The following is a 27,301-nucleotide window of genomic DNA, read 5'->3' on the forward strand; positions in this document are numbered from 1 at the left end:
AGAAAAACAAGGAATGAACGAAATGTAATAAGTAAAAGAAACCTATTACAGAATCCCTATAGTGCAGAAGGAGGACATTCAGCTCATCGAGTCTGCACCGACTTTCTGAAAGAGGGAATAGAAAGCAGAATCTCAAAGATCTAAATTTACATATCAAGAAGAAAACTAATATTTCTTTTATTCATTCATAGGCTTACTGGCTGAACCAGTATTTATTGCCTATCCCTAATTTCCCTTCAACTGAGTGGCTTGCAAGGCCATTTCAGAGGACATTTAAGAATTAAGCACATTGATGTTGGTCAGGGGTCACATAGACGGCAGGTCAGTTAAGGATGACAGATTTCCTTCCCTGAAGGACATAAGAACATAAGAACGAGGAGCAGGAGTAGGCCATCTGGCCCCTCGAGCCTGCTTCGCCATTCAATGAGATCATGGCTGATCTTTTGTAAACTCAGCTCCACTTTCCTGCCCGAACACCATTACCCTTTATTCTTCAAAAAACTATCTATCTTTACCTTGAAAACATTTAATGAAGGAGCCTCAACTGCTTCACTGGGCAAGGAATTCCATAGATTCACAACCCTTTGGGTGAAGAAGTTCCTACTAAGCTTAGTCCTAAATCTACTTCCCCTTATTTTGAGGCTATGCCCCTAGTTCTGCTTTCACCCTCCAGTGGAAACAACCTCCCCGTGTTTATCCTATCTATTCCCTAGGACGGTGGTGAACTAGATGAGGTTTTACGACAATGGTTATAATTAGATGTTTAATTCCAGATTTTTTCACTGAACTCAAATGTCACCATCTGCCATGGTGGGATTTGAACCTGAGGAGTTCAGCTCGGTAGTGCCTCAGTAGTAGCATGCCTCAACAACTACCAACCAGTGGCTCTGACATCTGCTATCATGAAATGCTTTGAGCGGCTCGTCATGAGATGGATCAACACCAGCCTCCCAGACAGTCTCGATCCATTGCAGGGTGCCTATCACAGCAAACGGTCCACAGCATATGCTATCTCCCTGGCCCTACAATCAACACTCAAACTCCTCGACAACAAGGACACCTACAATAGGCTGCTGTTCATAGGCTACAGCTCCGCCTTCAACACCATTATCCCAACAAGACGTATAACCAAACTCTGCAATCATGGATTTGACCCCTCCCTGTGCAGCTGGATCCTTGACTTCCGCACCAACAGACTGTAATCTGTCAGGATAGGAAAAAGCATCTCCTCCACAGTAGTCCTCAACACTGGAGCCCGGCAAGGATGTGTGCTCAGTCTTCTACTGTACTCCATGCACACGCACGACTGTGTGGCAAGATTCAACTCCAATTCAATCTATAAGTTTGCAGATGCTACAACTGTGGTGGGTCGTATCTCAAACAACGACAAATCAAACTACAAAAGTGAGATAGACCATTTGGTTGCATGGTGTACCGAAAACATCACTCAAAATTGGCAAAACCAAGGAACTGATCATCGACTTCAGGAAGCGTAGTTGAACACCCCACTCCCCTGGCTGCACCAACGGCTCCGAAGTGGAGATGGTCGAGGGCTTTAAGTTCCTGGGGGTCACCATCACCAACAGTCTGTCCTGGTCCACTCGTGATGATGCAACAGTCAAGAAAGTCCAACAAATCTCTACTTCCTACGGAAGCTAAAAAAAATTGGCATGTCGGCATCAACTCTCACAAACCTCTTCAGATAGAGAGCATCCTATCCGGCTGCATCACAGCCTGGTATGGCAGCTGCTCCACCCAAGATCACAAGAAACTGCAAAGTGTGGTGAACTCAGCCCAACGCATTACACAAGCTTGCCATCCTCTCATTGATTCTGTCTACACCTCCCGCTGCCTCAGGATGTCAGAAACCTCTCACATCCAGGTGTTGCTCTCTTCCAGACCCCTCCATCAGGCAAAAGGTACAGAAGTCTGAAGACCTGCACATCCAGACATAGGAACAGCTTCTTCCCCACAGCCATTAGACTCCTCAATGACTCTGATCTGTTCCCTGTAAGAACACTATTCACAGTGCTCTATGATGTTCTTGTTCATGTGTTTGCTTTGTGTGGCCCTTGTTCCGCACTTTAACCAAACACTATTTGTCAATCTTCTTTGTCGATTATTCGTTTTGTCTACTACCTTGGCCGCAGAAAAATACTCTTCATTGTACTTGAGACAATAAATAACTCAAAAAAAATATATGGGTCTTTCAGCCTGGAGTCATGCACGTTAGTGGCCATCTTTGGAGTATCGGACTCGCCGGTGCTACAGACTGGGACAAGGGCAGAAGTCCGAGCCTTCAGCTCGCTAATAACCTGGAGGTGAGTTCTGCTTGGGTGGAAGTCCCCAACGCTGACCAAGGCCTCAGCCTAGTTGGGGACCTGATGAAATTTTTGCAACTCAAGAAGATCAAGTATAACATGAGGAGGTTGGTGGAAGGGTTCTACTCGAGGTGGCTCCTTTTTTAGGGAACTGATTACCGCCTGATGTTGGCTGGGGGGGGGGGGGGGGGGCAGGGAAAGAGTTTGTCTTTTTATATTCTTCATTAAGGTTTTGACTTCTCTAAGGGGGTGGGGGGGGGGAGAGAAAGAGGAGAAGGAATGGGGGACTGTGTACCTTTGGTACAAGTATGGGTTTGGGATTTGTTGTATTGTTGTTGCTTTTTTTGGTTATAAATGAAAATCTTGCTTGAATAAAAACATAGGAAAAAAAGATATTACAGTGTTGAATAAGTCGGAGGTCATCAACCAGAAATATTATTTCTGTTTTTCTCTCTTTCTCAGCCAGAGTATTTAGATGGTTTTCTACTTTTTTCAGATTTCCAACAACCGGTTTTGCTTTTGCACTGAAATGTTGTCTTATCGCTAGTTATCCTGGGTGACAACTAGATATGCCAGGTTCTGTTGGATGGCTTACGGCCTACATACCTTCACCTTCAGTCATGATTACAAAGAAAATGAGGTGCTTTTCAAACTTCCTTAAACAATGAATACAAACGTCTGCCAACATCACTTGCCAGTGGAATTTAGAAGAATGTGAGGCAATGTAATTGAAACAGCTCTTGAGGAGGCTGGATGGTGGATAGCAAGAGACTGTTTCCTCGTGTGGGGAAAATAGAACTGGGGACATAGTTGAAGATTAAATGTTCTCCCTTTTAAGACAGAGAGGAGGATAATTTTTTTCCCTCAGTGCGTCATTAGAGTGCAGAATTCTGTCCCCTTAGAAGGTAGCAGAAGCTGGTCTTTAAATTTGAATTAGATAGATTTTTGTTAAAGAATGGGTTTTGGGGGAGCAGACAGGAAAGTAGAGCTGAGACCACAACCAGATCAACCATGATCTTATTCAATCCTGGAGAAAGGCAATTGGACTACTCCTGCTCCGAAGTCCATGTTCCCATCTAAGAGAGAAAGGGAAAGGGAAAAATGTTCCTCATAACGGGGGATTTTATGGATTTAATTACATTCGTGGCTACATCAGGCAACTGAATTTTTGCAATTGATGGTGCACTGAAATGTTTAAAAATCTTAATTCCTCAGCAATGGTGTGTAGTTTCTTGTCATTCAACACTGTTCCATTTGACCTTTGGGAAGCTAATCTGTTGGCAGTTCAAATGTAAGATTGTCTTTAATTTTTGCTTTTGCAATACGTGAAAAAGTCAGTGGTAGACTGAAATGGGGTATTTCAGTTATTGGAGATAGAGTTAGTTCTGTTCAGTGGTGTTCAATGTCAGCACAGTAGGGACGTCACAGCAACTTCAGCTGAACCCCGTTGTACTTAACGTAATTCGCACCACTTTGCTCACAGCTGAAAGGGAGAGTTTTTCAGCCATTAATCAATTTTAATATATAATAGATTTTGCACTGCATATATTATAAAGAGTAACATCAGTGAAATTGTTTCAAGTCTACAGTGTGTCTGATCCTTAACAAGATATCCATCGAGCTGAGATCAAACCCTTCACCAGTTGCAGTGTTTACGTATGTATGATATTCTTAATCAGTTGACAGCCTGGATATTATCAGGCGTTTATAGCATAAGTATGACTTCAACCCATTTATAAATGTGAAATCTTACACTCAATATTTCTAACTATTGTGCTATATGCACAATCTGCACATTCTTAATGTGTAGCCCATGGCCTGAATATTGTTCAGTATAATACTTGACCTTTCTTCCTTGCAATTCATGCTTTTTGAAACATTGCTGGGAACATATATTTTCTGGTAACACAAAAATGGTTGTCTCACAGAGAAAATAATTATAATAAGAGCAAGTTTATGGTGTCCTTTTTCACTTAGTGCTATTAAATCTAAGAAATCAGTACAATATATTTACCCCAATAAGAATTAGCATTTAGAAGACATTAAAACATAGGAACAAGGAGGAGTAGGCCATTCAACCCTTTGAGCCTGCTCCACTAATCATGGCTGACCCGATTGTAACCTCAAATCTGCATCTCACCTACCCTGATAATCTATCATCTTCTTGCTTGCTTACTTATCAAGAATTTATCTGTTGTGTATTCATAATGCTTTCAGTGTTTCCTCCCAAGCAGCCGACTGTTTTAAAGGGTAAACGGGCAGTCTAACATTGTATAATGCAGTGTTAACATCTTTTGAATAAAGCTCAAGGTTTTGGGTGAAAATGTAAAGCCTGCAGGCTCATTCTTGAATTCACCTCACGATCTAATGCTATCTTAAAATTATTCAAAGACTCTGCTTCTACTACCTTTTCAGGAAGAGTGTTCCAAAGACTTACAACCCTCAGAAAATGTGTATTATTTTTAAACAGAGACCCCTAGTTCTAGGTTCTCCCACAAGAGGAAACATCCTCTCAACATCCACCCTGTTAAGACCTCTCAGGATGTTATATATTTCAATCAAGTCACCTCTGACTTTTCTAAACTGCAGCAGATACAAGCCTAGCCAGTCCAACCTTTCTCCATTCCAGATATTAGTCTGGTAACCCTTCTCTGAACTGCACCAACACATTTACATCCTTCCTTAAATAAAGTGACCAAAAGTGGACACAGTATTCTAAATATGGTCTCCCTAGTTGGTGTCCTGTACAATTGAAGCGTAGCCTCCCTACTTTTGTATCAACCCCCCTCGCAATAAATAATAACATTCTATTGGCTTTCCAAATTGCTTGCTGTACCTGCATACCAGCCTTTTGTGATTCATGCACTAGGACATCCAGATCCTCCTGCATCTCAGAACTCTACAAACTCTCACCATTTAGATAACATGCTTCTTTATTATTCTTCCTGCCAAAATGGATAGTTTCACATTCTCCCACATTATACTCCTCGTGCAATCTAATGGCCTTGTCACGCCTGACACTACGAGACTGGAAAATCACACGAGATTTACGATGCTCATTGCACCTCATGAGACCTAACGAGATCTTACGAGGCGTCGTGATGTGGATCTCGCCCTCAATGGGCATGATCCAGATTTGCATATTTGAGTGAGTAGTTTGTCTCACTTGAATATGTCTGCACCGGAGTTACTCAAGGTGCGGGATCAAACGGCTGCCTTGGAGACCTCGTCCGGGAGTAATTTAGCACTGTTCTCCACAATGTGGACCAGACGCAACAGCACTTGGGGGGTGGGTGTATCTCCCAGCCAATCGGGGCATCTGGGTGGCTGGACTCGAGCAGAGTCCACTGGCACTCTGATGCCATGCAAACTCAGTGACACTGCCATCCCGACACCCTTGCAGTGCCACCCAGGTGCCACCGTGGCCAGGGTGCCCAGGTGGCACAACCAAGCAGGCAGGGGCAGTGCCAAGGTGACATCTTGCCATGTCAGGGATCAGGCCTAGGGGTGACCTGCCTTTATGAGGAGGTGTGCCCTAATTGGCAAGTTGGGAGGAGTCCAGAGACCATGGGATGGGGGTTCAAAAGATCAGGGAGCCATCTTCCTGCACTGGCGAACTGAGCTCATTATGGGCGTTCCTTGCCAAGGTCTGATAAAGAAGCAGAGTCTCATTAATGGGATTGTTCTTGTCACTGCAAGTGCCTGGAAAGACCCTGCTGAGCGTGCCCAAAACGGGATTCTGTATTTTCCCCATTAAACCGCACCCTCCATTTGCCAGATCGCCGCCCGATCTATGTCCATTTGGAACCTCTTTTTTCCGAATAAATCTTGATCATAACAATAATAATCTTTATTAGTGTAACAAATAGGCTTACATTAACACTACAATGAAGTTACTGTGAAAATTCCCGAGTCACCACACTCCCGCGGCCTGTTCGGGGAACTTGATCAGTCCGGTCCTGTGAACTTCGTACAAGCTATAACACGTTGCTACCTGCCAATCAAATGGGACCTTCTATAACTCTCGGGAATTTTGGAAAATCAAAACCAATGCATCAATTACCTCACAAACACTTATTTTAAGATCCTAGGATGAAGTCTATCAGCCGCAACTCCAACTCAGTATCACTTCTCTGGTGACTGGAATTTTTCCCTCCCTTCCATTTCTTCATTTATAGCTGCTTCTGGGATGTTCCTTGTATCCCCTATAGTGAAGACTAATGCAAAATACCTGTTCAATTCATCTGCCATCTCCTTGTTTTCCATGATCAATTCCCCAGACTCACTTTCCATTGGACCAACAAAACTTTGTTGACCCTTTTCCTTTTTAAATATTTATACCTGACGTTTATAAAAATCCAACATGTTCCCAGGAGGAATCTATACAGTTTTTAAATTAAGGTAATTATTTTGAAGCAGGAATTTATGCTCCCACTGAACTATGACATTTAGCTCAGGAATGGTCTTTTGAAGCCCAAACATCAGCAAAACCTCATCTATTTCCACAATCAATAAGGACAATTAAGTAGATCGATGAGAAAGAACACAGCCATTTATTTCACCACGATGCTGATTTTAGACTTCAGCTTTGTGTACTCTACATAAAATGTCAGTCACAACACGAGACAACCAAAGCTATGTTAAATGTGAACTATATTTATTCAGCACTGCGGGTGACTGTGAAAGGCTCTTAATAATTGCAGTCTGAGGAATGTAATTAAGTCTGACCCAAAAGTCTTCCAAACATGGTCTCCAAAATGCGATAATATTGGTGGCACAGCAATGGGACTGAAGTGGTGCCATGCACACCCATACATAACCACGGAGATCCACTGCCGAGGGTGCATCACATCAAGTTCAAGAAGTATTACTGTGCCCATTCTGCAAGATTCTTCCCAAAGAAAAAAAATGCAAATATATTGAATGAGGAATGGAAATGAGGAATACTATAATTAGGACTATATTATAAAGTTATTGTCATCTGAAAACACCGTTTATTGATTCTCAGTATGAACAATTCTGGTAAGCCAAAGTCTTCAGGAGTAGGTTCTTATTGTAATCATTAATTTTCGTATTGAGGAAATGTAAAAAATACACCAATTAATTTCTACATGTAAACCCTTTCGTTTAAAATTATGGACTCAAAAATTGTCACTAAGATTTAACAGTTTTAACTGCAAAAGTAGCCATATGCAAATTTGCTCCACACGTATCGGGCCATGGTTAACATCGAGGATCTGATCTGTGCATACAGAAGAAAATCAGCACCGACTGGTTCCTTTCCCTACTACCCAAGCCCCCCACCACCGCCTCCCCGCTGCACCCCACACACAGTTATTCCTGTTATAGTGAGAGTGGGAATTCCTGATCTGTTTTCTGAGAACAGGAATTCCTACCCAAAGTACTCTGGAACTGGAATCATTTCAAACGGGTGACTAGTCACGGTGCTAGGAAGAGGAAAATACATAATCGACGGAAGAGGTGAATGGGGGAAAACAAAAGGCAGAAAATCTGAGAGCAGCAATTTGCAGGGGACGGTAAGCCCCCAGGAGTATTTTGCAGGAAAAGTCAAGGCTGACGTTTTGGGATAGCATGGAAATGCAGTTTAGCAGTTGTTTTGGAAGGGTAGAAGCCAGGGTGGGCACCTTGTGGTGGGTAAGAAAGGAAACACAATAATAATATTAGCAAAGGGGTGAAAGATTAGAGCTCCAACATGATCTTGAGTATACTGGGTGGAAGTGAGAAGGTGAATGTCAGCTTGAATTGGGTTAGAGAGGAAAGAGTACCAAAATGAATTGAGGGATTTAGAATAGGTTGGATCTCTGTTAACAGAATGCAGAGGCAGTAGAGTTCACTTCTGAGCTGAGGTAGATAGGTTTGTGTGCATTGTGTGTGCTTCAAAGCAGATTTTTGGATGTTATGTTTGTTTTTTGTTTTTATTCAGAATAAAAATGCATCAATTGTGAAGCATAGAATTCTATGCATTTAATCACAATGCATTAAGATTAATGCAAAAATATACCTGGGTTTTCTAGAAATGTTCTATTAAATGGATTAATGCACATTTGTAAGAAGTATGCATAATCCAAACTGACCTCAATAAGGCAGAATATGAATCCCATGTTTGCCATTGGTATCTTTTAAAAATTAATTGAAAACTAGAGATAATAATTCATTCTCTAATCTGAAACGGTTTGCAAAAAAAAAAAAATCGACAATTATTACTTTTTAAGAAAACAAATTGCATTGCAGATGCTCATTGGAGGTCTGATACACTGGAATATCCACTAATGAATGTGTCATATATAGACCATGAAATGTTTGTTAAACAGATGAAGTCACCTGTGCATCTTCTCTATGGGGTGGCACAATAGTTAGCACTGCTGCCTCATAGCGCCATGAACTCAGGTTCCATTCCAGCCTCGGTTGACTGTCAGTGTAGAGTTTCCATGTTCTCCCCCCCCCCCGTGTCTGCGTGGGTTTCCTACGGGTGCTCAGGTTTCCTCCCACAGTCCAAAGATTTCAGGTTTGGTGAATTGGCCATGCTAAACTGCCCTTAGTGCCCAAAAGGGTGAGGTGTGTTGAATGAGATAGGGCGGGGATTGGGCCGAGGTAGTGGGATTATTGGGATGGGGGAGGGGAGTGGGCCTGGGTAGGGTGCTCTTTCAGAGGGTTGGTGCAGATTCAATGGGCCAAATGGCCTCCTTCTGCACTATAGACATTCTATGATATTCCACTGGACTATGGAAGAAACAATGCAGTTAATTATCCTTCATACTTTAGGTCACTTTCCACTCTGGACAAGCACAAAAAACTGATTTTATTTCATCTACTCATCCTATGCTGCCTGGAATGTGTTTCTAAAATAAAAATTAAAGGCTGCACTTATTTTCACATCTACAGGTAGCAGTGACCATCAAAAAGGAGAACTAAAGGTCAATAATGAACAGATGGTTGACACCAGTCAGCAGGTCAAAGGTGAAAGGAAAAGATGCTGTTCCATCCATGCCAGGTAGTTTATTTTTACAGTCTGATTGCTCTGGAAAACATAATCTTCATCCATATTCTCAATTATTTGTTCTCTGCTGCTACTGCACCATTGGCAACCAGGACAAACGCTGACAAATTATGGACCTGGCCTGAATGACTAACATAGTCGAAGGGACTAATGGCATTGTGTTCTTTGTTGTGATGTGAAGCACACCCGGATAAGAGAAAATGCTGTATAGAAAATGGTTATCCTCATGTAGCGATTTACCTACAAAATAAAACATTCTAAAAGAATACAAATAAATACATTTGCTTGCTCTTTGCGAAAATGACACCCAACTGTCTTAACCACGAGATATTATTTTAGTTTAGAAGAAAAACTATATTTATGAATTATCTGTTGAAAGGTATCTTCAAGCTTCCAGTCTTGTTCAAAATAAATACCATTACTTCTCCTTCCTCAGCCACTCCCAGGTGCCTGGGATTTGCATGGGGCCAGAATGTCTGCAGGGATGTTTGCTGGGGAATGGGACTATCCACTTAAATAGTGGCAGATGACTCGAGTATGTCACCCTCAGATGCAAACCGAGGACAGGTAAAATGCTGCTCACACCTCCACACACTCCCCTATTGAACAAACCATCGGACTTCTGAAGATTCGTTTCAGATGCTTGGACCACTCTGCAATATGCACCAGAGGTCTTCACACACAATCTGTGTCCTTCACTATCTGGCAATGCAAAGAGGTGAACCCTTGCCAGAGAAAGATGAGAGCTCCTTGAAAGAAGAAGATGAGTAGGTGCAGAAAGCTCAGAGGGACAGTATGAGTGTGCTGATGCCATGGAGGAAGAGATGTATGCCCGTGATACCCTAATAGCAGACAGGAGGAGTAAAGTTAAGTAGGAAATCTAGAAACACTCCCCTCTCCCTCCAAGCCATTCCCTGTCATCTCAGGGACAACTGAACCATAGCTGAGGGAATGAATCCTTCACACTTGGGCATCTTTACCTCAGGACTCACTAGGATTTGATCTTAGCTGTGGTCATTGGTGATCCACTCACTCTGTCAACTTAAAAGTTCAGAGGAAGAACAGAGATGTGAGATGGTGCTTGATGCTTTTACTGCCATATAATGATGCAAACACTGCTGTGAATGAGATGCGGACTAGCCTCAGAATCGCATCCTAAAGTCCATGCCTTGGTTTGGACACGAACAGTGAAGACCCAGATGCTGCTAGAGAATTATTACTAATGAATTGTCCTCAAACAGTGCTGTCCCTTCAATAATAATTCCCATTATACACCCTGAATAAAGATTTAAACACATCTCCTTGACTACACACAAGGGTCCAGAAACTGAAGTTGAAATTACATGGGTATTAATCTTGAAATGGGACACTCTGACTCAGGCAGAGGATGGCTGAAACTCAAGAGAAGAGGGTTCCAAAGTACAAAATCAAAATGCTTTCAGCTGACCAGAACATTCACATACCCATTCAATAAATTTCAATAATTCAATTTATTTACACTGATGACACATCCGTGAGCCAGCGGTGACATCAGAATTTTTAAAGTTTCCTAACCCAGCACTACACCTGGGTGTAGCCCCGACATTTGCAGCAGGGAAGGAGTCAGCCTGCTGACTATGCTTCCTGATCCCTGGGCTTAACCGTGATGGACGTCCTTTGATAGGTCGAGGAGCCCAACCTCAGAAGAGCCTCCCGCTCAGGGCATAAACACCCTCGGTGGCTTGGTCTGCTATGGATGGTGCAGGCACAGGCAGAGGAGACTGTGAGAGGCTGCAGACCTTTGCAATGTCCTGAGAGGAGGCCCCAGAGGGCGTCCAGCTGATGCTCATCCTCCTTGTGGGTGACAGAGGGCCCTGGCTTGACTCCTGCAGGAGAGGGCACCTGAAGATAGGTCAAAGTGCCTCGTCCCCACGTCGCCTACATCCTGATGGTGTCCACCAGGGTGTTTTGCCATGATGTATGGCCGAGGGCGAATCCAGCATGACCTGCTAGATCAAGGTCCGCACGGTCGTTACCAATCATCCCGTGGCGACCTCAAGGCGCTTGCAGGAGCCACAACATCAGCAGATTATGGATGGGCTCCTCTATCACTCTCTCTAGGCTGCTGAAAGACTATCGAACCTCTGCCTGATGTTCTGCTGCCTCCCTCTGTCTCTTCACCAGTGAGGTGACAGCCACTTCCAGAGGCTCATCATCTGACTGGGACTGGGGAGGGTGGCTGCTGGTCTCCAGCAGGCCTCAAAATGCCAGAGATCGGGCTGTCCGTGCCTCCTATTGCTGAGGGATGTATTTGTGAGCCCTGTTGTCTTCAAACGTGCTCTGGGGACTTGGAGAGAAGCTCAGCTACCTGGCTGCTGCTGACAATAAATGACAGTTTCAGTGGATGAGCTGAAGCTATTTCAGAATGCATTTGGCTCACTGTGATTGTCAGGATTTGATGAAGTGATGGAGCCTTGATCTGTACTAGGTCGTTGGGAGAGGTCAAGCTCCCATTCCCTCCAGAACCTTCCTAGCAAGGTAGGCTGCAGCCTCCTCGAATTTGGTGAGGACAGTGATCTCTGCCATCCCTCCCTTGATCTGGGCTCTCTCTCATGTGCCAGCTTGCCCTGTATGAAGATGGAAGAAAGGCATGTGATGAACAGGGATGGAGCAGGGGTTGGGTAAAATGCATTCCCCGTGTGTGTGTGGTGAGCTCTCCCCAGAAGGGACAATGGAAGGCAGCACGGTGGCCTAGTGGTTAGCACAGCTGCCTCACGGCGCTGAGGTCCCAGGTTCGATCCCGACTCTGGGTCACTGTCCGAGTGGAGTTTGCACATTCTCCCCGTGTCTGCGTGGGTTTCGCCCCCACAACCCAAAAAATGTGCAGAGTAGGTGGATTGGCCACACTAAATTGCCCCTTAATTGGAAAAAATAATTGGATAATCTAAATTTTTTTTAAAAAGGGACAACGGATGGAGTTTGACCAAGATGATATAGGATGGTGGTCTAAATGTCCATGACAGAATTAGTGTTGGTATGTGTACCCTGCTAATGGGTGTGTGGGATCCATGAAGAGAGGAGATGTTTGAGTACATGAAACCATGCTGAGAATATGATACTGGAGGAAGGGGGGATAGATAGAGTGGACGTTCAGAGACTATTTCCTCGGGTGGATGTAGCTGTTACAAGGGCGCATAACTATAAGATTCAGGGTGGGAGATACAGGAGGGATATCCGAGGTAGGTTCTTTATTCAGAGAGTGGTTAGGGTGTGGAATGGACTGCCTGCTGTGATAGTGGAGTTGGACACTTTAGAAACTTTCAAGTGGTTATTGGGTAGGCACATGGAGCACACCAGAATGACAGGGAGTGGGATAGCTTGATCTTGGTTTCTGACAATGCTCGGCACAACATCGAGGGCCGAAGATCCTGTTCTGTGCTGTACTGTTCTATGAATGAGGTTATTCATCTGCTTCCAGCATTTCCTGGTGCTACTTCAACCTGGGGAACGGCCTCCCAGAGAGGCAAGATTGGCGTGTTTCCTGGAGCTACCCCTTGGGTAGAGGACATGCTTCTGCACCCACACTCTTCTGATCAAGGCCTTGAGAGCATGATGGTTGAATTGGGGTGCAGGCTTCTTTTTAGACTGCTAGCTTTTTACCTCTGGGTTCTGGACAGCCTGCACCGTCTCCTGGCAAAAACTAGGAGAGTGACATCAGTGTGTTGGATTGGTCTTTAAATACAGTGATGGGACCTTCAAACCCCCAGCTGATGACGGGCAGCTGATTCTGCTCCTGAACTACTGGGTGATTCGGGGAGATACTCGATCATGCATAATTAATGAGTCTTTAAACACAGAATCAGACTCGAGTTCCCGTCATTCCGGCCAGAAGGAAAGGCGCTGCTGGAACCGCCCACAAAAAAAAAGAGACTACCACTTTTTTTACATTTAGCTTTTTCAATAATTTCTAACTTTATTTCTTTCCTGAATACAAGATAATAGTTACAAGCTAGCAAACGTTACCTTACTTCTACGCTATTTATTCTTCCCTCCCAGTGCTTTGGAATTAAATCCAATATTGCAATAACTTGTGTCTTACTTAACATACATCTTTTAAAAACGAGTCCGTTGCAATTTAGTGTATCGCCACTCATGAAGACCGTCCCCATTATCTAGTAGTTGAAACTACGACTGAAAGGTTGGCATTCAACTGTCTCGGTATCTTTCACAAAACTGTAACAACCTGTCTTTGACTATTCGGTGACTGGTAGCACATTGCTGATGGCTGACAGCGCTCCAATTCACTGTCCTTCAGTTCAAGCCAAAGAAATGCAATGTTTAATCCAGCTCCGTTGTGACTGGTCAAACTTGAACACGTGGTGCCCTTCAGCCTCCTTCCTTACTTTGCCAGTTCTTCTTTAACCACATCAAACTCCCTCCAATCATCGGTTGATTTCAACCAGATTTCAGTGGTCCTACAACACCAATTTCTGTCCCGGGTTTAGCAGTGGGCCACCCCACACCCGACTTGGGTGAAGGCAAAGGGAAATCCCGACTGTCACTCAGCAGACTGTTCCACTCTACCAAATGGAAATGAAAAGTACTACAGAAGACAATGGAGGAAAACAAACGAAAAAAGTGCATGGGGAAGGAGAATTGCTTGTTTAAAAGGGTACAAAATAAACCAATCCATTGGCTTAGATACTCCATAATATGAGAAACACATTTTGGAGAAGTATCTGCCACCCGCCCATCCCAAAAAAAGTCTGTATCCATTTTTATAAAGGGTGGAGTAAAATAATGGATTACAGTACGGTTGACAGTAAGCATGACAAAACAAAAATCAGACATGTTAATTAACTAGATTGCAAAAAGAAAGAGTTGCAACCTAGACTCAATAATGAATACTTAAGGCACATGTCTCACTGTCTGCATGATATTATAAATGGATGACTATAAGACGTGGTTGCACCAACATTCCGGATTGAAGCAGTAAATAGATTTAATGCAGTTATTTTACCTCACCATCATTGCTTCAGAGCAGGTTGCTCCTAATGAGGAATAAATATTTGTGAACAGTTTTCTTCAGTCTGAATATCTGGCTAATCATTTCTAACCTGCAAAAGGTAATATCTAAAAAGGTACAGCACTTGCAATTACTTCAAGGAGCTTACTAATGCGAGAATTCCTATTGCAAATGTTGAATGGGAACATGTCCAGTCTAATTATATTCAGCACTCCACCTAAAAGCGAAGACATTTAATCATTTAATTAACAAACACCAAGTCTGTGTCATACCCAAACACAATATAACATCAACGCTGAAAGCTGAAAAACTCTGCTTGGATTTTCCGCATAACCGGGACTGCCGATTACAACACAAACCTTATAGCACCTTTCCTGTGACACGTGTGTCATTAAACATGATGCAAAGTTTCCAATTTACGGGTGGCGCTTTGCCAAAATCCGCTGATGACAAAGTGAAGAATAAATAAATCCTTTGTATCTAGAAAATGTTTCAATTGGATCTGTTATTCAGTCATGTTCTTCAATCAACCTCGTGAAATAATGGACATGATCGAATGGCCTCGTTGCCCCAGACTTGGTAATGCAACAAGACTGTTAACCTTTGTGAGAGACCTCTCCCGAGATTTGCAACGATCAGGATGCCTGTAGCACCGAGAAGCACCTTGTGCTTTGAGCCTAAAACGAGACTCTATTTTCGGACGTTAAATCACGCCCCATGTACCTGTTGGTGACAGGGTTAGCAACATCAGCTTGAGAGACTAGCATTTCTACAATTCGACTAAACTTCGCTGAGCCCAGTATTTCCCAAGGAAACACACCTCAACAAGGGCCACAAGGTGTTCACCACTAAATTCTGAAATTGACTGCATTAAAGGGTATTGGTGAGACCACACCCAAGAGTACTGTGTACAGTTTTAGTCACCTTACTTAAAGAGGGACACACTTGCATTGGAAGCAGTCCGATTCCTGAAATGAGGAGTTTGTCTAAGGCAGGAAAGGTTAAGCAGCTTGGGCCTATAATCATTGGAGTTTAGAAGAATGAGAGGAATCTTATTGAAACATGTAAGATTTTAAAGAGGTTCAACAGGTTAGATGCGGAGAGGATGTTTCCTCTTATGGGAGACTCCAGAACCAGGAGGCACAGTTTTAAAATAAGGAGTCTCCTAGTTAAAATAGAGATGAAGAGGTATTTCTTCCTTCAGAGGTTTTTTAGTATTTGGAATTCTTTTCCACAGAGAGCAATGTTGAGGCTGAGTCATTGCATACATGTAAAGGCTGAGTTAGACAAACTGTTGAATCACAAGTGAGTCAAGGGTTGGGGAGGCAGGCAGGGAAGAGGAGTTAAGGCCTCAATCAGATCAGCTCTGATCTTACCGAATGGTGGAGCAGGTTCAAAGGGGCAAATGGCCTATCCGAGCTCCGGCTTTTTATTTTCTTGTTAAATTTCATGGGAAGGAAAGGTCCCCAAATTGCTTTGGCCAGCTAACAGGTGCATTACTCATTGAGAAGATTAACTAAAAATAATTCTTAAGGGAGTTCACATATCAATCCTGATGTGGACCATCCAGCAGGCCTCACTCCCACCAGTCAGTTGGCTTGAATGCCAAGTGTATCACCACTAAACACTGTAAAGGATACGTGATCACTCTGACACAAGATATTACTGAAACTTTTGTTTCAAAGTCATGTTCGAGCATAACTAGGACCTGGTTTCCTGACATTTCAGAAGCAATGCTGGGAGTGCTCCAGAAGAGCTGTGGACGTTCGTCCCTTCCGTTTTCTTTTTCATCACCTTGACTGAACTTGATGTACAAGCATTTAACAACCTAAAGGGCATCATATTTAATTCAATCTGGTCAAGCTGTTTCAAAAGTTAAATAAAGGGATTAATAAAGGCAATTCTGAAATTATTACTTTTGAGCAAATGTTCTACAAATAAAGGAAATAAATTGAAAATTAAGAAAAAGATGAACATTGAGAATACTGGCAGCTTTCCATAAATACCAACAGACATATGGAAAAATGACCTGGCCAGCCAATTATGCAAATGCTATAAATAAACAAGGGAGGTCAGGATATTGTTACTAAAACAAGTGATCTTCTGAATAAGGGACTGGTTATATTCACATTTGTGCAACTTTTTGCAACACTGGTCATAATATAAAGGATATTACTAATGCTTCAGTGTAGCACTGCGACCAATATGAAATTGGACTAGATTTGTTCATTGCATTTGCACATGAATTTACTGTAAGTTAGGAAGTCAAACAGGACAGCTTCCCCTAAAGAACATCTCAGCCATGCACACATAGAAGAGGAGACTGTTTAGTCTTAATCAACCTGATTGATACATTATTCATCAGCAATGCAGTTTGGACCAGGGAATGCCAGTGAGAATATTCAGTCAATTTCAAAGTTTCCTGAGAATGTGCTGAAGACAAACTCAATTAAAGCTTCAAAAGGAAAATTGGATAATTAACTGAAAAGAGAAACAATTTGCAGGATTACGAGTCAAGGTAGGGGAATATTGTCTCCGTGCCAGCTTTCTGCAAGAGCAATGGGCCAAATGACCTCCTTCAGATTTGTAACAATTTTATCATTCTAAATTTGGTATAGAGAAAGCAAAATTAAGAGAGGCTAACAAAAATGGGATTAAGAGACATTTTAGAAAACAGAAAAAGTTAAAAATACACAAAATTCCAAAACGAGAAATAAGATTCTGCACTGATCGATTTTAATTTTCTGTACCAGAGAGGTTGTTTGGGAGTAATTGAAATGAAAATCGCTTATTGTCGCAAGTAGGCTTCAAATGAAGTTACTGTGAAAAGCCCCTAGTCGCCATATTCTGGCACCTGTTCGGGAAGGCTGGTATGGGAATTGAACCCGCGGTGCTGGCTTTGGTCTGCTTTACAAGCCAGCTATTTAGCCCACTGTGCTAAACCAGCCCCTAATTAAGACTCATTGCCCCTTAAAAGAATAATTACATTGGAACTCAGTCAAATGTTTTCTGGTGGGTTTAATCTGTATATTTGAGATAAATACAGCAACTTCATGCATTTAATGTATTTGAACGGAGAGTCAAGATAACAGCGCTTTTGGAGGTGCTGAAACTTCCAGATTTATACATTTAAGTGCTCATGTATAATCATCAGCAGTTGTCCAGTTTCCACATAAGTAACAATGAGTGCTGTTAGCCTAATCATTATTTTTACCGCAAAGTTTCTGCAATTCTGAAAAATGGCTATGGGCTGGTTCTCTTAGAAAATGAGATTATCTGGTAGAATTTCCAAATTGAAGGGGAACTGATAATACTCAATCCACGTAAACTGCTCACATTGATAAAAAGTTCAAAAAGCTGATTAACATGCTTTATAGAATCTACTGAATTTAAAAATGATGGGGGAAAATGAATACCACTCAAAACTCATCTGCTTACACAGAATTAATATTGAACCTCTGGGATTGAGTTACTGGGGGAATTCATTAAAGCAATTAATTACGTTCCCCGTGTCAAAAGTTTGAACTGCTTTGGTGTAAATTTTGCCACTTAATATAACTTTTATTGTCACAATTAGGCTTACATTAACACTGCAATGAAGTTACTGTCGCCACATTCCGGCGCCTGATCGGCTACACAGGGAGAATTCAGAATGTCCAAAATACCCAACAGCACATCTTTCAGGACTTGTGGGTGGAAACCGAAGAACGCGGAGCAAACCCATGCAGACACAGGGGAACATGCAGACAGTGACCCAAGCCAGGAATTGAACCTGGGACCCGGGCGTTGTGAAGCAACAGTACTCACCACTGTGCTATCGTGCCACCTGTGGCTCTGAATATGCTATAATTAATTATACTTATCAAATCTTCCAGCCCAAACAATGCCACACTATCTCTTAACCAGCTTTATTTCAAGAGACATTTAAAAGTAACTCTGCTCAACTATACAGAATTTTATTGGCAGTCAACGAGACTCCACTACATTAACAATCGCATTTAGTCCAATATTGGAAAATCCTGCGGAACATGGAGTCTATTATTCATAACAAGGTATCCTTTGTTGCTCGAGATACAAATATAGATCAAAGGATTAGTTTGGTACCACACCAATGTTCAATGTTTTGGTCAATGATATTATAAAAAACCTAAACCCACATCAGAAAAGGTGAGTTTCCATGCCAACAAAGCCAGTGGTACGCGGCCTACCCGATTAACTGGAGAGCTGCAGGACCAGCATAGCAAAAGAACCAATGGTCGAGAAAGGTCAGCCTTGTAAAGGTTCTTGTAAAAAATAAGCATTATTTTGCCAGCCATTGACTCATGCCAATTAACTTCAGGGAATGTTTCTTTTTTTTGCTTTCCAGAAGGTTAATACTGGTTTATCCCTTGTTACATTGCACCTTGGTGCAAATTGTTATATGTTGTTGGGAATTCTGCCTACTGACTTTGTAACCACAGATCTTTCATTGTTTCATCCAGTCTCAACCCACTTGAAGGTGCCTTTTTATTGTTCGGTCAATTCCTGTGGATGGTACCACATGATATCAGAGTTATTTACCCACTATGTAGATTGTTTCCTTAGAACTGAATTCCCTTTCTGAGAATCATGTCATGTGTCACTCGGTGGTTACTGACCCAGCTGAGTAAAGATCTAAGATAGAGAAAGGAAAGAACATGCTTGGAAAAGAAGCAAGCTCTTCTGCTCAAATAATGCATAACTAAGATCAGAAGATAATAAAATACAATGTTCTCCTCATTTTCTAGTACCCCACCCACCCACATGTGACATCTTTGTGACTTGCTCCTGAAAGCAAATAATATGACCAATATGAGAAAAAGTTCCCTCCGTCAAATAAAAAGTCATGACTACCACTGTCTGGTATCTCTCCAAATGTATCCTACTGATAGCAAGAACTTACCACATTGTGAATTTGAGGTGCAAGTCCTATCATGTCAGTGCATTGTGGCATTGAATTCACTATGGCACCACAATGCCAGCATGTTTCCTTGTTTAAAACAAAGGTGAGGGAAGCAAGGTGGCACAGTGGTTAGCACTGCTACCTCACAGGGCCGAGGAACCAGGTTCGATCCCGGCTCTGGCTCATTGTCCATGTGGAGTTTGCACATTCTCCCCATGTCTGCGTGGGTCCCAACCCCACAATCCAAAAAGATATACAGGTTAGATGAATTGGTCACTCTAAATTGCCCCTTAATTTGGAAAAAAATGAATTGGGTACAATACAGTTATAAAAAAATAAATAAAACAAAAGTGATTGCTGGTTGGTTGGTGAATTTGGCAGATGGACTATAATGTGGCAAAATGTGAAGTTTAGCAGCAAGAAGAGAAAAACAGATTATTATTTAAATGGAAAGACTGCAGAACACTGAGGTACAGTGGAATCTGGGTGTCGTGGTACGTGAATCACAAAATGCAGGTATGCAAGTACAGCAATTGGTTAGGAAGGCAAATGGAATGTTGCCATTTATAGCAAGGGGAATGGAATATACAAGGAAGGATGTTTTATTGCAGCTGTAAAGGGCTACGCTGAGACCACAGCTGGAATTCTGTGTACAGTTTATGTCTTGCTTTTGAAAAAATATAATTGCCTTAGCAGTTCAGAAAAGGTTCATTGTGTTCATTAACCTGACCCTATTTCCAGTTCTCTCCAGCTTTGACAAAGAGTCAACCAGACTCAAAACATTAGCTCCCTTCTCTCTCCACAGATGTTGTCAGACCTGCTGAGATTGTCCAGTATCTTGTTTTGTTTCCGATTCCAGCATCCATAGTAATTTGCTTCAATCACTTATTCATTTTTGGGATGAGAAGCTTATCTTACTAAGAAGGGGGCGTCACGGTGGCACAGTGATTAGCACTGCTGCTTCACAGCTCCAGGAACCCATATTCAAGTCTGACCTCGGGTGGCTGTGGAGTTTGCACATTACCCTGTGTCTGCACGGGTTTCCTCCGGGTGCTCCGATTTCCCCTCTCAGTCCAAAGATGTGCAGGTTAGGTGGATTGGCCATGCTAAATTGTCCCTTAGGGTGGGGCTTCGGCCTAGGTAGGGTAGTCTTTCGAAGGGTCAGTGCAGACTTGATGAGCCGAATGGCCTCCTTCTGCACTTGAGGAATTTGTTGGCTCAGAAAGATTGAACAGGTTGGGCCTATACCAATTGGAGTTTGGAAGAATGAAAAGTGATCTTATTGAAACATAAAAAACCCCGAGGCGATTTAAGAGGGTAAATACTGGGAGGATATCTCCTCTTGTGAGAGAGAATAGAACGAGGGGGCATATTTTAAGAATAAGAGATCTCCCTTTAACGATGGGGTTGGAGACATTTTCCTTCTCTCAAAGGGGTGTTAGTTTGTGGAATTCTCTTCCCAGAAAGCAGTGGAGGCTGCGTCATTGTAATTATTCAAGGCTGTTAGACAGCTCTTTAGACAAGGAAGTCAAGGGTTATTGGGGAGCGGACAGCGAAGTGCAGTGTAAGCCTCACCAGGTTAGCCATGATCTTATTGAATGGCAGGTTTGAAGGACTGAATGGCCTCCTCCTGCTCTTAAATCCCATGTTCCTATGCCCCACATATTTTCAAACCTGTGAAGGATACTAGTATGAATTATAAATCTTTTCTTATTTAGTTTCTGGATACAATTAGGACCTGACTCAGTAAAGCGAGTGGATAATTCATCAGCCCAGGATATGTATACACTGGACATAAACTTAGCATAGCCAACATGGGTTCATGGCATTGCCGTAACAGCTGTGGTCTGAAATATGGGCCAGATACAGTCACTCATTGAAATTGGGAATATTTTCTAATGGTGAATATATTGGAAGTGACAAAATAGCAAACCAAACAAATAATTTCCCTTTTCAGAGAGGCAGTCATGATGTGCCAAATGGACAATTCTGTGCCGTAACAAATCTGCGATTCTGTGAGGCAATTGAAATAGACTTGCAACACAACTGGTTCCAGGAAACTGTGCCGTAAATCAAAACAACGTAACTGATTTCCTCACAGGAACAATGTTAAAAATGAGGAATTGGTTCTGCCAGCGGGGCAACACAGCATTTGTACTGGCAAATTGCGACCTTAACGCAGGTAGGCTTTGGACCTTGGTCCCAATGCATTCAGACCTCTGCTGGCAGGCCATAGACACCATTCTCCGTAGCTGGCCGAGCAAAAAGCTTCAGATAACAGTTGCGAAGGGCCCCACTGTAATCAATGGGAGATCAGCCAGCAGGGAATAGTAGGAATTTTAGCCAGAAAATTATGACCTCGTTTCTCAGTTTTCAGCAACAGTTTTTTGGTTTCTGGGCTCTAATTCAACCAGGCAGCGCGCTACTGTCGGGCCACAGATAAAATGAAAATTGCTTATTGTCACGAGTAGGCTTCAATGAAGTTACTGTGAAAAGCCCCTAGTCGCCACATTCCGGCGCCTGTCCGGGGAGTCTGGTACGGGAATCGAACCGTGCTGCTGGCCTGCTTGGTCTGCTTTAAAAGCCAGCGATTTAGCTGAGTGAGCTAAACCAGCCCTTCTATGTAGCGACCGTTCCTGTCTGGAGTTCTGGCCTGGTGAGTAAAGGGTGCAGGGGGCACGGTGTTTCAATGAGAGGCTTCAGAACTTCCCCGGGCTCGTTAAAGACATAACAAATTTGTAAAACATAAAAAATGGGTTGCCGTGGATCATGAAGTTGAAACTGGCATCGTAAATCTGAAACAGGGTGTAAATTTTTAAATGTCATGAGTTCCATTCATCTTAACTCAAACATCATAATGTTGAAGACTGCCTTTAAAGCAAAATAGCTTGACCTAATGTGGAAGAAATTAGGAGAGGTATTTCTGTCAATGACCACAGAAGAGAAATGGATCATCACAAGGCCTTTTTGTGGTGGAGAAATGGAAACAACTTTTTTATGAGATAGTCCCCTCACAGGGTAAGAAACAGTAAATTCTTATTTGTCTATGGAGGTTGAATAAGAAAAGATGACACTTCTGATGGGAGGTGCCCTTCAATTCATTTCCCTATTCTGGCATGCTTTTTAAACACTTAATTATTAAGGAGATGTCTTCGATACCTGATTGCAAAAGCTTTCATTTATACTTTTTGTTGATTTGGTAAACTTTGGCATATTGTTAAGCTGTTGCAATTAATATAATTATAGACTAACTTTGACAACAGAATAATGTTACAATTACCTTGCGGTAGCTTCTTACTGCATTGACTTGAGTGGGAAACTATACCTGCTACTGTCATTGGCAACTGTACAATACAGTTGACTAGTTCCACAGTTGACTAGTTCCAAAGTAACCCTGCTAGAAACATTGGAAATCTCTGCAACAACTGGTTTGTGCAAATCTTACTCGGATGCATTCCTGATACAGTCTTGCCACCAGAATACATACTAACAATTCAGGTGCATACTTCCCAATGCTATATCTGTTCAGTAAAAATGGGCCCTGATATCAGAATTAATGAAGGCATTAAATTACTGCACAATACAATGAGGACAATATTAATGTTGTAATTTGCTCTCTAAAATTTGCAAAAATGAACTTATACTGGTGTGGAATCAGGCAATGAGACTGCATTAGAAAGACACAATATCTACCTGCAGTACCAGCAGTAGCCACCACTCCCAGTGGTACTCACTGGCAACGAACAGCTGCCAGCCTCTGATTGGTCAGCAGCTCCTGGAGGCGGGACAACTGCCCTTCAGGACCGAAGAACTCCATTGCTGAACAGGTTGGTGCCACTCTCTAGCCAGTGGGTGGTCTATCACCATGACCATTACATCCAGCCTATTATGTGCTGCAAGAATATTAAATCTTTTACCACTAACTTGGTTTAAGTAATCCAGCTTACTGAGCAATTTATTTTATTTGAGGGAAAAAAAATAAACACCTCACAACAAACAAATTGGATGATAGTATATATTGATACCATTGATGTGAAGAATAACAAAGCAGTGTGCAGCCTCAGCACTTCAGGACATGCACACTGTATTGAGCGTAACATTTTAAAGTAATTTGTGGTGCACATGAAAATGAGGGTAATAACATGGGGTGTGAAAAGCAGATTCTAACTCCCATATCTCCAGGGCACTGATGTAAGCGCCACCTTTTGCTGAGTCAGTAAATAGCAAAATGAACAGACATATCTGCATTTATGAAGCATCTTAACAATCAGAGAAACATCTCAGACAACTTGCCTTTCGAAGAAGTCACTTTTTATGTAAGAAGACAGCAAGATCTTCTGAACAGCAATTAAGTGAATGTTTTTGAAAATGTTAGTTGAGAGTGACACTGTGGAAAAACAGTCTGCTCTCCTTCCAAATCGGTTCTGGGATACTTAATATCTGCCCAAACAGGCATTCGGGACCATGCTCTCACCGTCAACACATGAAGAACTTCCTCAGAACTACACTAGCAGCTTAAGTCTTAAATTGGAGCATTAATGCACAACCTTCTGATATACCCTGGTTGTTCACCTGGTATGTCCGTCATCTCTAGTGCCTTAAGTCCAAGAATGCCGATTTGAATGAGTTAAGGTCCCTTTCCCCTCAGATCCTGATGTGGAGCCTCGCCGCACCTCTATCACACTCTTCAAACACCTCGTACACCAGCTCTACAGCAGTCGACACAACCTGGAAACCAAGATAGAGGCCATATTCTCAACATGCGCTCAGGACACAGCAGACCAGCTGCGTAACACCGCTAAACAGATGAGACAACGATACTATGCCACCTATATGCACACCAAGAACAGGAAGCTTGAGAAACTCGGCATCATCACCAGCAGCAACCAAGCTTCCCCCGGTACCACAGTAGAAAACAATACAGGGAAATCTATTGTCAACTTGTCGGAGTACACCCTTCAACCAGACGAAATCAAAGTCCTCAGCAGAGGGATCAATTTCTGCACCACCACCAAAATGGACCCCATCAGTCTCGCGACAGACACGGAGGAATTCATCAGGCGAATGAGGCTCCGGGAATTCTTCCACAGACCCCAAGAGGCCGACAGCGAACCCAAGGAGACGACCAATGAACCGGAACAGCAGACTGCGAGATCTGCGGTACGGCAACCGAAAAGGAAAGAGTCGAATTGGACCCCTCCGGAAGGCCGCTGCCCTAGACTCGACATGTATGCTCAAGCCGTCAGGAGTCGTGTCAATGCCAGATTCATCAGTCGCATTCACAAGGCAGCCCCGAATGTCACCCAAGCACAACGCAACACCATCCACGCTCTCAAGACCAACCGCAACATCGTCATCAAACCAGCAGACAAAGGAGGGGCCACCGTCATACTGAACAGAACGGACTACTGCAAAGTATACCGACAACTCAACAACCAGGAACACTACAGACAGTTACCCGCAGACCCAACCAAGGAACACATCCGCCAACTCAACAGACTGATCAAGACCTTGGATCCAGACCTTCAGAGCACCCTACGTGCTCTCATCCCACGTAATCCCCCATTGGAGATCTCTACTGCCTCCCGAAAATACACAAGGCCAACACACCAGGCCGTCCTATCGTTTCAGGCAATGGGATCCTGTGTGAGAACCTGTCTGGCCACATTAAGGCCATCTTGAAACCCATCGTACAAGGAACCCCCAGCTTCTGTCGCGACACGACGGACTTCCTACAGAAACTCAGCACCCATGGACCAGTTGAACCAGGAACATTCCTCGTCACTATGGATGTCTCGGCACCCTACACCAGCATCCCCCATGACGATGGCGTTGCTGCAACAGCCTCAGTCCTCAACACCGACAACTGCCAATCTCCAGACACAATTCTGCAACTCATCCGCTTCATTCTAGATCACAATGTTTTCACCTTTGACAACAAATTCTTCATCCAGACGCACGGAACAGCCATGGGGACCAAATTCGCACCTCAATATGCCAACATCTTCATGCACAAGTTTGAACAAGACTTCCTCACCGCACAGGACCGTCAACCGACGTTATACACCAGATACATCGATTATATTTTTTTCCTTTGGACCCACAGCGAAGAATCACTGAAGCGACTACTCGATGAGATCAATATGTTCCATCCCACCATCAGACTCACCATGGACTATTCACCAAATTCTGTTGCATTCTTGGACACACTCATCTCCATCAAGGACGGTCACCTCAGCACTTCGCTTTACCGCAAGCCCACAGATAACCTCACGATGCTCCACTTCTCCAACTTTCACCCAAAACACATTAAAGAAGCCATCCCCTATGAACAAGTATACACAGGATCCGCTCAGACAAGGAGGAGCGTAACAGACACCTACAGATGCTGAAAGCTGCCCTTGTACAAACGGGATATGGCGCTCGACTCTTCGATCGACAGTTCCAACGCGCCATAGCAAAAAATCGCACCTACCTCCTCAGAAGACAAACACGGGACACAACTAACAAAGTACCCTTCGTCGTCCAGTACTTTCCTGGGGCAGAGAAACTATGACATCTTCTTCGTAGCCTTGAACACATCATCAATGAAGATGAACATCTTGCCAAGGTCATCCCCACACCCCCACTATTTGCCTTCAAACAACCGCGCAACCTCAAACAAACCATTGTTTGCAGCAAATTACCCAGCCTTCAGAACTGCGACCATGACACCACACAGCCCTGCCAGGGCAATCTCTGCAAGACATGCCAGATCATCGACATGGATACCACCATTACACGTGGAAACACCACCCACCAGGTACGCGGCACATATTCGTGCGACTCGACCAATGTAGTCTACCTCATACGCTGCAGGAAAGGATGTCCCGAAACGTGGTACATTGGCGAGACCATGCAGACACTGCGACAACGAATGAACGGACACCGTGCGACAATCACCAGGCAGGAATGTTCCCTTCCAGTCGGGGAACACTTCAGCAGTCACGGGCATTCAGCCTCTGATCTCCAGGTAAGCGTTCTCCAAGGCGGCCTTCAGGACACGCGACAACGCAGAATTGCCGAGCAAAAACTTATAGCTAAGTTCCGCACGCATGAGTGCGGCCTCAACAGGGATCTTGGATTCATGTCGCATTACATTCACCCCCTACTATCTGGCCTGGACTTGCAAAATCCTACCAACTGTCCTGGCTTGAGACAATTCACACCTCTTTAACTTGGGATTATCCCTCTATCTGGATCTGTAATGATTTGATCACCCGCAAATGCTCGCATTCGAAGCATTGTCTGACATCTCTGACTTTGTCTATATAAATGTTTCTGGAACATACCTCTCCATTCACCTGAGGAAGGAGCAGTGCTCCGAAAGTTCGTGTTCGAAACAAACCTGTTGGACTTTAACCTGGTATTGTAAGACTTCTTACTGCCCTCAGATTCTGTCATCATTGCCCCTATTCTGAAAAAAACTCTTAAATACTCTGTCCTTATAAACTAGTGCTGCCATCTCTAACCTCCCTTTCTTCCCCAAACTCCTTGAATGTGTTGTCACTGGCCAAATCCATTTCCATCTTTCTCAAAATTCCACGCTCGAATCCCTCCATTCAGGATTCTACTCTTACCTCAGTACCTAAAAGTCATAAATTACATCCTGTGACACTCTGCCAAAGGTAAACCACCCTTCCTCTCGGCATGTCGGCAGCCTTTTGACGAATTTGATAATGCCATCCTCTTTCAATGTCGTCAATCTGTGTGAGACTATGCTTGTGGCATTAAATTTTTATTTAATTCTATCCAGGGAATAACTTTCAATGGTTTCTCTTCATGCTCCCGCAATTACCTCTGCTGCCCCAAGGGATCGATCCTTGTGTCTACACTGGCTCTCCAAATGAGCATTATGCATTCTCCTGCCTTTTTCCTCATACCCCTGCTCATTGTTTCTATTCAAATAATCATCTAATTTCCTGTAGAATGCCTCGATTGAACCTTCCTACACCACATTTCTGGATAACGTGAACAGGTTTTTTCTTACATTTGCT

The 27,301-nt window shown here is 43.2% G+C and overlaps 1 protein-coding gene across 2 annotated transcripts in view; it reads right to left on the bottom strand.

Annotated features, from left to right (window-relative positions):
• Nucleotides 1-27,301, bottom strand: part of nt5dc1 (5'-nucleotidase domain containing 1) — a 641,953-nt gene that overhangs the window by 237,161 nt on the left and 377,491 nt on the right. The window lies entirely within an intron of this gene.

This window comes from Scyliorhinus canicula, chromosome 6 (assembly GCF_902713615.1).
Source record: "Scyliorhinus canicula chromosome 6, sScyCan1.1, whole genome shotgun sequence".
Lineage (NCBI taxonomy): Eukaryota > Metazoa > Chordata > Chondrichthyes > Carcharhiniformes > Scyliorhinidae > Scyliorhinus > Scyliorhinus canicula.